This window comes from Jatropha curcas, chromosome 7 (genome assembly GCF_041381405.1).
Source record: "Jatropha curcas cultivar XTBG-Jc1 chromosome 7, XTBG_Jcur_1.0, whole genome shotgun sequence".
Lineage (NCBI taxonomy): Eukaryota > Viridiplantae > Streptophyta > Magnoliopsida > Malpighiales > Euphorbiaceae > Jatropha > Jatropha curcas.
The window spans coordinates 15,031,980-15,045,766 of NC_143157.1; the positions used below are offsets into that span (position 1 = coordinate 15,031,980).

The following is a 13,787-nucleotide window of genomic DNA, read 5'->3' on the forward strand; positions in this document are numbered from 1 at the left end:
CTTGTGTTATTCGCAGAGAGAACATAAGGACTAGGAACATCAGGAAGCCATGACGATAGAAAAACATTAGCATCTAAACCATCCCCAATCTTACGAAGACAACCCTTAGGTAACAAGGGAAGACTAGCATGAATATTGCTCTTCCAACCTCAGCCATTCAAACTGACCTATCCGGAAAGTAACGTGCTGCATATATTCGTGAAACTAGAGCATCAGGGTCCTCAAGAAACCGCCATCCTTGCTTAGCTAAGAACGCCAAATTATAGTCTCTCACCATTTTAAAACCAATTCCCCCACCCTCCTTCCTCCTACACAGCTCCGACAAGACGCCCAATGAATCCCACCTCCATCTAAACCATTTTGCCACCAAAAATGATTCATGGCCTTCTCAATAGGATCACAAATATTTTTTGGCAAAAGAAAAACAGACATAAGATCATTTGGTATCGGCTGGACAACCATTTTCAAGAGTACCTCCTTCCCTGCATGAGATAACATCTTCCTCGTCCAACTACCTAGCCGCTTCGCGACCTTATCAATAACATAATTAAAAGTCTCCTGCTTGTTTCTGCCCACTATCGATGGTAACCCTAGATATTTCGATGTTGTAGCCGCCATCCTTACCCCCAACAAACCACATAAATCCTGTCTTACACTAGCAGTTGTATTAGTACTGAAAAAGATATCAGATTTATAAAAGTTCACCATTTGCCTGGATGCTACTTGATATAAAGTTAAATAATATTTAATAAGAAAGCCTTAGGTATCAAAGCTTTAAAAAAGTAGAATGCGTCATCAGCAAAAAGCAAGCGTGTCACCTCAGGAGCTCCCTTGCAATCGAAATTCCATGGAGCTAACCCAAAGCTTGGAACTTACTAAGTAACGTCAAAAGAGCTTCTATCATAATAATGAAAAGGTATGGCGATATTGGATCGCCTTGCCACAAACCTCTAGAAGGGATTATCAGACCGTAAGAGTGCCCATCATGCATACTATGATATGAAACAATATTCACCATACCCATAACTTTTGTTACCCAGAAGTCACAAAAACCAAGCTTACACAACAATGCCTCTAAAAAAGTCCACTCGACACAGTCATAAGCCTTACTCATGTCCGTTTTTAATGCACAAAAACCCACTTTTCGTTTTAGGTAATGCATGATTTCATACACTACCATCACATTATCGGTGATAGCTCTACTAAAAAAGCCACTTAGACAAGTAGAAATAACATCTTCAGTCGATTAGCCAAAGCCTTACTGACTATTTTATCAACAACATTACACAAAGAGATCGAACGCAATTTACAAACAAGCTCCGAGGTTTTTTTTTTTTTGGAATAAGGATAATATTTGTTTGATTTTTACCTAAGAGTGCAAGATCCCCATTTAAAAACCCCAAACAAGCTCGATTAATATCATTTCCTGCAATTCTCCAAAAAGCTGATAAAAAGCTGGATTTAAACCATCCGGTCCTAGTGTTTTATCTGGATGCATACTGTCCACAGCCGCTTTTATCTCCCTTGCCGTAAAGGGACGCTGTAAATCATCATTGTGCCTTTCAAAGACCTCCTCTCAATAAAATCCAAAACAGTCTCCATATTCCCCTGCCTCTACTGGAAGAGATCATTAAAATAATTCACAATCAGCGTGTCCGAACCATTATCCTAAGTTGGCCACCTATATCATCCTTTAAACCCAAGATAGAATTATGTTTGCAGCGCGAAGACGCCATAGTATGGAAGAAACGCGTATTTGCATCACCTTCTTGCAGCAAATGCTGCGTTGCTCTCTACTTCCAATAACTCTCCTGTAAAGCTAAAATCTCCATATAATCAGCTTTAGCAGTTCATCATGAGGACAAGAGTTTTAAATTATATATTTACTTAATTTTTCATTTGCAGTTAAGTCTTATTAATCTAGACTTTTATTTTTTAATTTTTGGAATATTGTATCATTTATCCAAACCTAGGTTTCTAAATTAATGTTGTCTTTGACACAAAAAGAACTGTGAAGCTAAAGTTTGGATGTGGTATAATTATATTAAGATTGTATTTGAAAATAACTTTTTAAGTAGTTTTTAGTCTTTTGACCAATCAAAATGCTAAAATCTATTTTTTTATAGTGTAGTGTTTGGTAACATACTATTTGAACTAGTTTTTAGAGGTTAAGGTAGCATTTTGTGAAAAGTTAACTTATGTAACATTTAGCTTTTAGCGTTTCATGAAAAGCTACTTAAACTGTTAACAACTATCAAAGTAGTTAATTTTACCGAACAAACCCTAAATATAGCTGCCATGGAAAAATTATATTATATGATTTTGTAAAGAAGATTTATCCCTCATGCATATTCTTAAATATAATTTGATCTTTAATATTAATATAAAAGGATGAACAATTTTGATAGTTAGGGCATTTTAACAATCCTTTACATGGTATTTAGAAAAATGCATATGAAATTCATCTCTTTTGCAAATAAATTTTATTAAAAAACTCATTTGTAAGTAAACTTTCATGTATTGGTTAATTGCATAATTTATTTTAGATATGTTACTTTATTTCCTTATATTTAGTTATATTTCATTAGCTATTTTATTAGGTTATAAACCTCAGAATACATACTTTTTTAGGTCTATCAGGATATTAACTTCATTTTGTGCAAAACTTCTCTAGAATCGTAGTTCCTTTGACAAAATTAACGCAGAAGAATGCAAAGTTCATTTGGATTGAAGCATGTGAAGCAAGTTTTCAAAAGCTTAAGGAATGCCTAACCACTGCTCCAGTAGTACCCTTACCCTTAGATTCAGAAGGTGTATTCTGTGATGATTCTAGAATAGAATTAGGTTGTGTATTAATGCAACATGGTAGGGTGATTGCATATGCTTAAAGAGGAAATTGAAGAAACATGAACAAAATTTCCTTACTCATGATTTGGAAATGGCAACAATCATATTTGCTCTTAGGATATGGAGGCACTATTTATATGGTGTCACTTGTCAGATTTTCATTGGTCATAAGAGCTTAAAATATATATTTGACCAATGAGATTTAAACTTGAATCCAAGATAGTGGATGGAATATCTTAAAGATTATGATTGCAAGATTTAGTATCATTCAAGGAAGGCCAATGTAGTAGCAGATGCTTTGAGCTAAAAGTCTATGGGGAGTTTGAATATCATTGTTGTAGAAAGAAGGTTATTAGTGCGTGAGATAAATGAAATGTTTGATGAGGGCCTTAGATTAGAGGTTTAACTTTCTAATAATACTTATTTAGATCATTTCAGAATTATATCACTGTTGCTAGACAAGATCAAGATTGCATAGCGCGTGATCCTCAGTTGTAAAAGATTATGCAAGAAGTCGCCACAGGTGGATCTAGCGACTTTATGATTCATAGTAATGGAATTGTTAAAAAGGGGACTAGATTCTGTGTACCAGATGTAGAACATCTTAGGAAGGATATGATGGATGAAGTTCATTACACCACTTATAATATGCATCTAAGAACCACAAAAATGTATCAAGGATTAAAGAACAATTATTGGTGGCACGAAATGATGAAGGATGTGACTAAGTTTGTATCTAGATGTCCTAGTTGTCAATAAGTAAAGGCCGACCACTGGAGACGCCCTAAACCAACATAAGAATTGCCCTTGCTGGAATGAAAATGGGAAAGGATCACTATGGATTTCATTACAGGTCTACCTAAAAACCTTGAAAGGGTATGGCTTAGTATGGGTTATAGTATTCACCAAATCGGCTCACTTCCTACCAGTTAAGACTAAATACACAAGTAACAAGTTAGTAGAGTATATGTCGGAGATCATGAAATCATATGGAATTCCTATCTCCATTATGTCTGATAGAGGGACTTAGTTCACCTATAATTTTTGGAAGGCCGTACAGGCAGCTTTGGGAACCAGACTTGATTTTAGCACATCTTTTCATCCTCAAACGGATGGACAATTTTAACAAACTATACAAACCTTGGAAGACATACTTCGAATGTGTGCTTTAGACTTTAAAGGAAAATAGGATTTGCATTGTCGTTGATTGAATTCGCTTACAACAACAGTTATCAAGCTAGTATCGGGATGGCACCTTTTAAGCACTATATGGTAGAAAATTTTGATCTCCTATTTGTTGGGAGGAAGTGGGGGACAAGCAATTGGCGGGACATGATTTAATTCGTATTACTTCAAAAAGAGTACTAGTCATTAGGGCGATGATTAAAGATGCTTTCCGGTGATAATGAGCCATTCCAGCGACTCCTTTCTCTCTAGTTATTCAAAAACTAACCCTTATTACTCTTAGTTAATTTTTCTTCGATTAATTTAATCTTTAAGTGAAGTTTTGAAAGATTTAGAACTTAGAGATTAAAATGATTGAATTTTGGAGTTTAGATAAAATTGATTTAATTAGTGGAAATTGACATTAAATTGAAGCTCTCTGTGACATCCTACTGAGTCGAGTCTTAGCATAGAGTTGAGTAGTCGAGTTGAGTCGAGTTGAACCAAACCCGGTTGGGGTAGAATGGGTTATTAAGTGGAGTTACTTGATTGAGAGAAAAGATTAAAGCACTTGGGTGAGGATTGATTTGCATTAAAAGATTGAGCTTGGGTATTAAGTTGTAGCCTGTTTACAATTGAGGTACCATTTAGGAAGTTTTACATAAAATCCCTTGATTTTTGATGGCCTACCCGTAATACTCATTTTCACTTTCCCATTTTCATCTTTATCTTCATCTTCTTCATTTTCTTCCTTTCCTCTTCCACCTTACTTTCAATTTTAATGGTAGTTAAGCCTTAACTTCAACTTCTCTTTTATCCAAGTAAGTAAACCTTCTTGAAGTTCACAATTGAAACATTTGATGCTATTGTTTTAGAATTCATAAGAATTCTTATTTATAGGTGAAGGGAGTTCAAAGAGTGTAGAGAAAAGAAGTTAAAGAGGAGCTCAAGCTTTTGGAGTAAAGGTTTGATATCTCTTGTTATTTTTCATTTTCTTTGTATGAGATTTGTATGGTGTGTTGCTATTGAGACAATCTTGCTTTATGTTGAGTGGGAGGACTGGTAATGGTGAGAAAACAGGGGAAAACAGGGGAAGTATTGAATAAATGAAGTAAATAGTGAGTTATGTTGAAACAGGTTTTGCTGGAAATTTTACCAGTAAATTCATCTTGATTTTGACCCCATTTCATGATGGAATTAGGAAGTGTCATAGAAGAGTTATTTGTTCCTCTATGTGTTATCTTTACATGGGTTTTTGAATCATCCAAATTGGAGTTGTATATTGAGAGATATGACCAAAAGAGTACAGACAGTGCAGGCTGGAAGCGCGCGCGCGAATTGCATGACGAGTTCGCGTTGCCTTCTCGCGCTCGTGAATTTGAACTACGCGCTCGCGACTTTCACCTGAAACTCTCTGACTCTCATTTGGCACATCTCATGCTTGTGACTTTCAAGTGCGCTCTCGCGACTTGTGCACGCAAACTCTCTGACTCTCATTTGGCACATCTCGCGCTCGCGACTTTCAAGTGCGCGCTCGCGACTTGTGCACGCAAACTCTCTGACTCTCATTTGGCACATCTCGCGCTCGCGACTTTGAAGTGCGCGCTCGCGTACTTGGCCCTTGGCCTGTAAGCGCTCGCGACCTTCATCGCGCGCTCGCGAAATTGGCCTGGGAACTCACTGTCTCTCATTTGGCACTTCTCGCGCTCGCGACTTGTGCCCGATAACTCACTGTCTCTCATCTAGTGCATTACGCGCTCGCGACCTTGCAAGGCGCGCTCGCGACTTGTGTTTTCATGCATTTTTGGACTTCTTTTTCAATGCAATTGTATTCCTTTGCTTCACTTATATGCCTCCAATCATTTTAACATCAAATACAACATTAGAACATGTATCAAAACAACATGCAAGCATGCAAATGATGTGAAATCAAATATACATTATGAATTATGAAGTTATGAACTATGAATATGCTGTTGTGTTATATTATTGACATACCAACATTATGCTCCATTGAGGTTAGGTAGAAACCATGTAGATAAGGCTATGTCGCGACATAGGATAGCAGATCTGCACCTCATACAGTTTGATACTCCGGCTACAGGCCGTTGAGTGGATATGATTATATATGGGCCATAGCAGCCAAGCATACAGTATTCATCCAGTTTCATACAGTTTTTCTTATCACTTCGGTTTCACTATAACCTTATGGAGCCATACAGATATCTTGACATAACATTTCATGAATTATACAGTATTATAAACAGTATAAAAGATAATCAAGGTATCATGAAAGTATCATGATGTGTGTGCTTATATGTGCCATATGTGTTTACATGGTTCTTTCTATACATGTATGTGTTTAATTGTTTCCTCATATGTTGAGATATCCACTGAGCTTTATTGCTCAGCGAGTTACCTGTTTAACTCGCAGGTTTTGAGTTTGGACCGTAGAGAGTCGGCTTACAACTGCTGCAGTTCATCTGTAGAAGACTCAGTCTTCAGGGTAGCTACTCATTTGGATATGTATTTTTGTCTACCCTTTTTATGGCATGTACAGGGCACTCAGTTGGGCCCATTTCATTTTTGTAAACTAGTATCATGTTTTGTAAATATAAATTACATTATTTTTCGTAAACAGTATCAGCATGCTATTATATTCAATATACATTATGACTTCAGCATGTCAGGCCATACAGTCAACCAGTTTGTAGCGTCTCGGTCCGGTTCATTCGGGTTTACGGTTGGACCGGGAAGGGATGTTACACTCTCACTACAAAAAAAAACGTCATTTTGCGACAGACGAATCGGTCGCAAAATGGCTCATATCAGTCGCTAATTTCCCTTTAGCGATCGATCTGCGACAGATAGATATCGGTCGCAAAATACCTGGTTGCAAAGGTTTTTTGCGACCGATTATTTCATCGGTCACAAATTAGCGACCGATATAATCGGCCGCAACTTTGAATAAGCGGTCGCAATTTTTGGTCGTGGTTTAATTGGAAATTCAGTCGCAAATTTGGTCGCAGAAAAATCTGTCGTAATTTTTTTAAATCGGTCGCAAAACGTAAATTTAAAATTTTAATTTTTGGTATCAAATCGGTCGCAAAAGGGAAAAAAATTAAAAAAATTAAATATTATTATGAAACCATAATTTTTTCACAAGTGCGGAAAAATTGACATATACACATATATATCACACACGCAATTCAAGAACAATATAAAAATGTAATTTTTATTGTACTGAACAAATTAAAATATCAAAATACAAATGAAAAACTAAAAAGGTCCAAAATCAAATCTATGCTGCTGCTCATCTGCAGGATCCGATGTCGGATCGCCGGGAGGAGTACCTGCTGGATGTGATGTAGCGCCAGGAGGGGTGACCAAGGTATCGTCTGCAGCATCGGGATCAGGAGCCGGTAGTGGCTACTGCTGAGACGTCGAAACATTTCAATCTGTAGCAAGCGTAGGATCAGAGGAAGAAGTACCAGCACCGGGCTCACCGGACAGCCGCATCACAAGCGCTCTAAGCTCTGCAATCTGTCTCAGCTGATCAGCAAGCTAAGCCCATATATCAGTATAGTGCTCGTCAGTGTGCTCGGGCTGTGGTGCTGCTTTGGCTGTAGAAGCGTGAGCTGCTGAGCCGCAGTAAAACTGTGATGCCTGAGACCCGATGCCGTATACCTTCCTCTTCTTCTAGCCCCCTACATCCTCGAGATAAAGCGCTACCTCGTCAATTCTTGACTCAGCTTCGGATTCATCGGTCTGAGAAGTAACAATACGCTCCCGAGCTGTAGTATAGTTCTCCTAAAAACAAAAAATTAATTAATCAATGCAATTGCAAGCTTTATTATATTGAACTTTGTACATCTTCGCAATGAGTAGAGGGTAAATGTAAATATTATTCATTGTTACTTACATTGACGCTCACAGCACGTCTGTCGACAAACGTATTTAGATCGTGGTCCTTAGTGTGAGTGTATGTAAACACCTCAATCGGTGTGGGCTCACGACCTAATTTTTTAGCCTGTAATGAATTTTTATGCATGATATATTAATATATATAGTGTCCTTTCATTAAACATCAGTTTCATGTAAAGGGACTAGTTCACTTACTAATAATTTTTTTGTAGATCTACATGAAATCTTGATCAATTTGGTATTAAGTTTGCTTGATTCCGGGCCTACTGCCACTCCTGTCACTGTGTACGACGGTGGTTCTGATGATCGAAACTCCGAAGAGGCAGAATGTTGCCCTTTTCATGTAGATTATAGATATATAGTTAGTTTTGCAATCTGAATTCATTTGATGTTTGAATAATTATTCGACGCAAATTTAGAAATTCAAATTTAAAGTCGAAAAATCATAGAAATGTGACTCATACGTAGATTTTGTGATCTTAGCAAATTTATATTGGTTAGTTATTAAAGTAGGTATAATAAAAATAATAAGAATTAAATTATTTAGATAGCTTTATATATAAATAGAATATTTTACCCCTTTTATCATGGTTCTTAAAACTGAACCAAAACGGCCAGTTCAACCGGTTAAACTAGGAACCGGACCATTGTCCTGTTCGAGTTGGATTGAAAAATCAGACATAACAAAAATCGGTGAAAACAGTTCAAATCGGATAAAAACCGATGAACCGATTTAGTTTTTTACTACAGTTTCAAAAACAAATCAAGAAAAAAATTAAAGAAATTATACTAGATTTATTCATCTCTCATCGTGTCTTTCCTCAAAGCACAAACAAAATTTATCCCTAATCTGAGGTAATTTTAAGATTAAGGTCAAAGCACAGGTATGGGTTTCGTCCTTTTAGCTTTCTTGTTTTGTTTTCTCGATCTGCTTTCTTTCAGAAATTGGATAAATATGAGTAATTGGTGTTTTTTGCTGGGTTTTAGATTTTGATATTTATTAAGTTTTCCTTTTCTTCTTTGGCTTGATTCTGTTGATTTCCTTGTCTATGTATATCACATGAAAAGCTGACAAAGGATTTAACTGTATCCTTTTCATTATGAGATAATTAGTTTTTTTTATTAAATGGTTAATTACATTGAATAACGTATGATTATTCTGGTTTATTGATTAATTGTTTAGGAGTCTTACTACTCAGTTTTGCATTTTAATCTTGTTTTGAATTTGTTTGAAAGTAGTGAATAGATTTACAGATGTTATTTGTGAAGGACAGTATGCTTCATCTTCAATTGAAATACTTCAACTAACCAAAATTAAACTCATAGCTAGGTACTAATTGCCCATTTACTAAATGATATTTAGAGTGTTGAAATCTCATCTTGAACTGAAAATTGTTCAATCCAAACTAAAACTGGAATCTTAGTATATAAAATCTCAATCTATTTCTAGTTTAAACTAGTGAAATTGTGAAAAATGCTCCCAGCTCCCCAGTAACCCAGATATGAAGGGCGGTTAGGGTGTCTTATTGATTCAAGAACTCAAATTCCAATCCTTTCTTTTATTTTCTTTTTCTTTTCTTATTTTTCTTTTCTGATGAGTTGGATATGTATATATATGGCTATATATGTGTTGGCTAAAGCCTTATGCGTCTTTTTTCATGAACACGATTAACCTCATTTTTTGCTATTATTTGTCACTCTATGTTGCAAAGCTTAGTTTTTGCTCTTTTTTCTTTTAGTTTTTGATTTTTCTTACTCTACTACAAATTGATGAGTTGAATTGCTAATAAATTACAGGTGCGATGAATGATAATTCTACTAATTCTGTTATCCATCATCAGAGGGAGAGACAATATTATGAAATTGTAGTATTGTTTTGAATTATTTAGTTTAATTAACTGGTGGACAATCTTATAGAATTTGTACTGCATTTGAATGGTTGAGTTCGATTGGATAGTGAGCAGTGTTAATCATTTTTACCCTTTTTATAAAAGTTATTTAGTATTTCTAACTCATATATTTTCGTATTGTATTTAAAATATATATAAAAATCTTATTTATAAAAAATTCGATTAAATTGTACTGAACCCAGTTGAACCTCTCGGTTCAATGACCGGTCTGATTATCAGAACATTGCCTTTTATAAATAAAATTAAGTTTTATAGTATATAGTTTTATGCTAACAAATTGTACTTAATTAATAATTTAGAATCCATAGTTGTTTAGTATTTGATGTGTGTGTGTGTGTATTTGAAGATTGAGAATGTAATTTTATTGGATATTCATGCAATTATGGGTGAGACCTTGATGAATATTCTTAATGGCGGATGGGTTTTATTGCTATCAATGTTGCCCTATGAATTGGCTTTATATATTATTGTGAATTGTGGATATTTTTTCAGGGGGGAAACTCGAACTTTTAAGGAAAGCTATGCCAAATTTTAGGTAGAATTTTTAGAATATTATTCGAAGTATCGGAATTCAAATTCTATAAATAAATAGGAATATTTATTGATTTGAGCTTGTTTATTTCTTTAGCTGGTGATAGAGTGGGACTTTCTTCCTCTTCCGCTCCTGGTGATCAACGAGGCTAGAATTTTTGGATCTCTCTGTGAATAATAATATATAATACTTTATCAAATGCATGAACTCCTAATTTTTATTTTTCAATCTTGCATTTGTTTATCTTCAAGTACTTAAATATATACATATACATTATATAGATAAATGGATGCGCATTGATAAATCTTGTGAATAATTGCTTAATATAATGTGATGTGGTTGTTATGTGGAAGTAGGGACGATGTGGATCACCTGGAGTGAGAGCACGACATGGTGAGAATACCGTCAGTGGACCGTATGAGGTGGGAGTGGCACTGTTACCAAGCCTCTGTAGGTTTACACCCGTTTCAGTCATGGGCCTAAGTCTAAACAGCCACATATTGAATTTCTGAATTAGTCAAATGTTTCAGTTATTTGTTTTTCATGATTCCTGCTTCATAGGAGGGAGTTCCTCCATTTTCTTTCCATGTTCTTAGTTGAGGAGGGTGTTCCTCCATGTAGAAGTATTGCTCCTTTGATGTAGGAGGTAGTTATACCTCACTGCTATATTTAAACAATAACATCAATGAGAACAGGAGGCTTCAAAAATAAATTAAGTCTTGAGCACTTTAAGTCTTAAGGGGTTCCAGGTTCCCTTTTTTAGAGCCTGAATTTTCTGTCATCATAGGTCGTAAAAAGAAAACCTTAACCCAAACACTCAAACACCTACCACACCCTTAACCCACAGACTCATAACTAGATCCGTAACTCGGGACTGTAACAGTTTGGTATCAGAGCCAACATTTATGGGAGACTCTGTTCAAGATCAATTAGCAAAACTCTTTGAATTGCTCTTGGTCGAACAGCAGGCTAACAAGGTTCGAAATGAGAAGGTTGAACAGTTACATGCCAAACTGGATGCAATGTTAGAGGATTTAGAATCCACGAAGAAGGGGCTGCAATCTCCAGGAGCTGAAAGTCAAGCAAAGTCAAGGAGAGATAAGGGAATTTTTGGTGCTTTGGGTTCCAAAAATTCTGGAGGAAGCTCGATTGTACCAAAATTCACAAAGCTTGATTTTCCTCGCTATGATGGGCTGGAAGATCCATTGGTGTGGCTTTGTCACTGTCAATATTTTTTCCGGCATCAACAAACACCAGAAAAGGAGAAAGTGAGCCTAGCCTCTTACCATTTGGAGGGAATTGCTCAGCTGTGGTATATGCAGCTGCTAGATTATGTGTCGGACCCTAATTGGGATGAATTCACACAACAATGCAATCTTCGCTTTGGGCCTCCAATCCGCAGCAACAAGTTGGGAGAATTGGCGAAGCTTAAACAAACAGGTTCTATTGCAGAATACCAGAACAAATTTGAAGCGTTGGTATCTCGTTTTGGAGCTCTTACACAACATCAGAAGGTGCAGCTTTATCTCAGTGGGTTATAAGACGCAATTGCTGTAGAAGTGGAACTCCACCAGCCAAAAGACTTGGTGAATGCAATGAGTATCTTAAGGCTGTACGAACGAAAATTATTTCTGCGTTCCGCAGCTGTTAGGGACACTCATCGCAGTACCTTCACATAAGAATTTCGTCAAAACCGATCGGTGAAACGGCTAACCAGGGAAGAGATGGAGGATCGGGGAAAGAAAGGACTGTGTCTTAACTGTGATGACCAATTTGTTTGCGGCCATCAATGTAAAAAGTTGCTCTGGATAGATTTGGAAGAAACAGATGAGGCGGGAGAAACACTTTTAGATCAGGATCTAGACCCACCCGAAATTTCATTGAATACCATTACTGGAATTCGAAACCCTCAATCCATGCGTTTATTGGGTATTTGGAAGGGGAGTCAAGTTCTGATTCTAGTCGACTCTAGCAGCACTCACAACTTTGTTTTTGCATCAAAAGTTGAGGAGTTGGATGCTGAAGTGAATGTGAAAAGTGGCTTAAAGGTTAATGTTGCCAATGGAGAACAAATTGACAACCCAGGTATATGCAAGGGAATTCCGATTCTATTGGAGTCTAATTCTTTTTTGGTGGATTTATTTGTTCTGCCCCTAACCGATTTTGATGTGGTTTTGGGAGTTAATTGGCTTCGAACCTTGGGACCCATTCTTCGGGATTTTGCTGTCATGAGTATGTCTTTCTTCCAGCAGGGACACATGATAGAACTGTAGGGTATCAATTCTTCATACTCTATAAAGCAATCAGACCTCAACAGTATGCAGATTTCCTCTGTTTTAGATATCCAACTGCAGAAATTGTTGGCTAAGTTTGCTTCTTTATTTAGTGCTCCAATTGGATTACCTCCCAGCAAAGCCTGTGACCATCGAATTCCTCTGGAACTAGGGGCAAGACCTGTTGTGGTTCGACCTTATCGATATCCACACGGCAGAAGGATGAAATCTAGAAGCAGTGTGCAGCAATATTATAACAAGGCATAATCTGCCCTAGCAGATCACCTTTCTCTTCACCAGTGATTCTTGTTCCAAAGGTAGACGGTTCTTGGCATTTATGTGTTGATTATAGGGAGTTAAACATCAAAACCATCAAGGACAAATTTCCTATTCTGGTGATAGATGAGTTATTAGAAGAGTTGGGTGGAGCTGGATACTTTCAGGTGGCCATGTACCCTTCTGATGTCGAAAAAACAATTTTCCGAACTCATCACGGCCACTTTGAATTTTTGTTGATGCCATTTGGCCTTTCCAACGCTCCTTCAACCTTTCAAGCTTTAATGAATGAGGTATTTCAACCATACTTGAGGAAATTTGTTCTCATTTTCTTTGATGATATCTTAGTTTTCAGTCAAACATGGGCAGAACATCTCCACCACTTGCGGCTGGTATTTCAGCTGTTGATGCGGAACAATTTATTCCTCAAACGTTCCAAGTGTGTTTTTGGACAAACTCAAGTTTCTTATTTGCGTCACATTATTTCTCAAAAAGGGGTGCATGTGGATCAGTCCAAAATCTCAGCAGTCCTGGAATGGCCCAAGCCCAACACTATTCGTGGGTTAAGAGGATTTCTAGGGCTAACGGGTTACTATCTGTTTTCGCCCAAAATCCCCCCGAAGGACCCGAAAACATCCTTTTTTGTGGTTTTTGGATAAAATATTTTTTATTTGGATATGGTGCCGATAAATCGGTCTTATAAACAATTTTGAGTCGCCACCCATTGTTTAGGCAATGGGACCGTTTTTATAAAAATGACTTCATTTTGAATCCAATTTTGTTTTAAGGCCAAATTATTTTAAAATACTGATCAGGCACACCAATGTGATTCTGGGTAAGGGAATTGGGTACGCGCGGCCC

The 13,787-nt window shown here is 36.8% G+C and overlaps 1 pseudogene; it reads left to right on the forward strand.

Moving 5' to 3' along the window:
* The first annotated feature begins 3,351 nt into the window (after positions 1-3,351).
* LOC149494741 (uncharacterized) overlaps positions 3,352-13,787 on the forward strand; it is a 28,162-nt pseudogene continuing 17,726 nt past the window's right edge.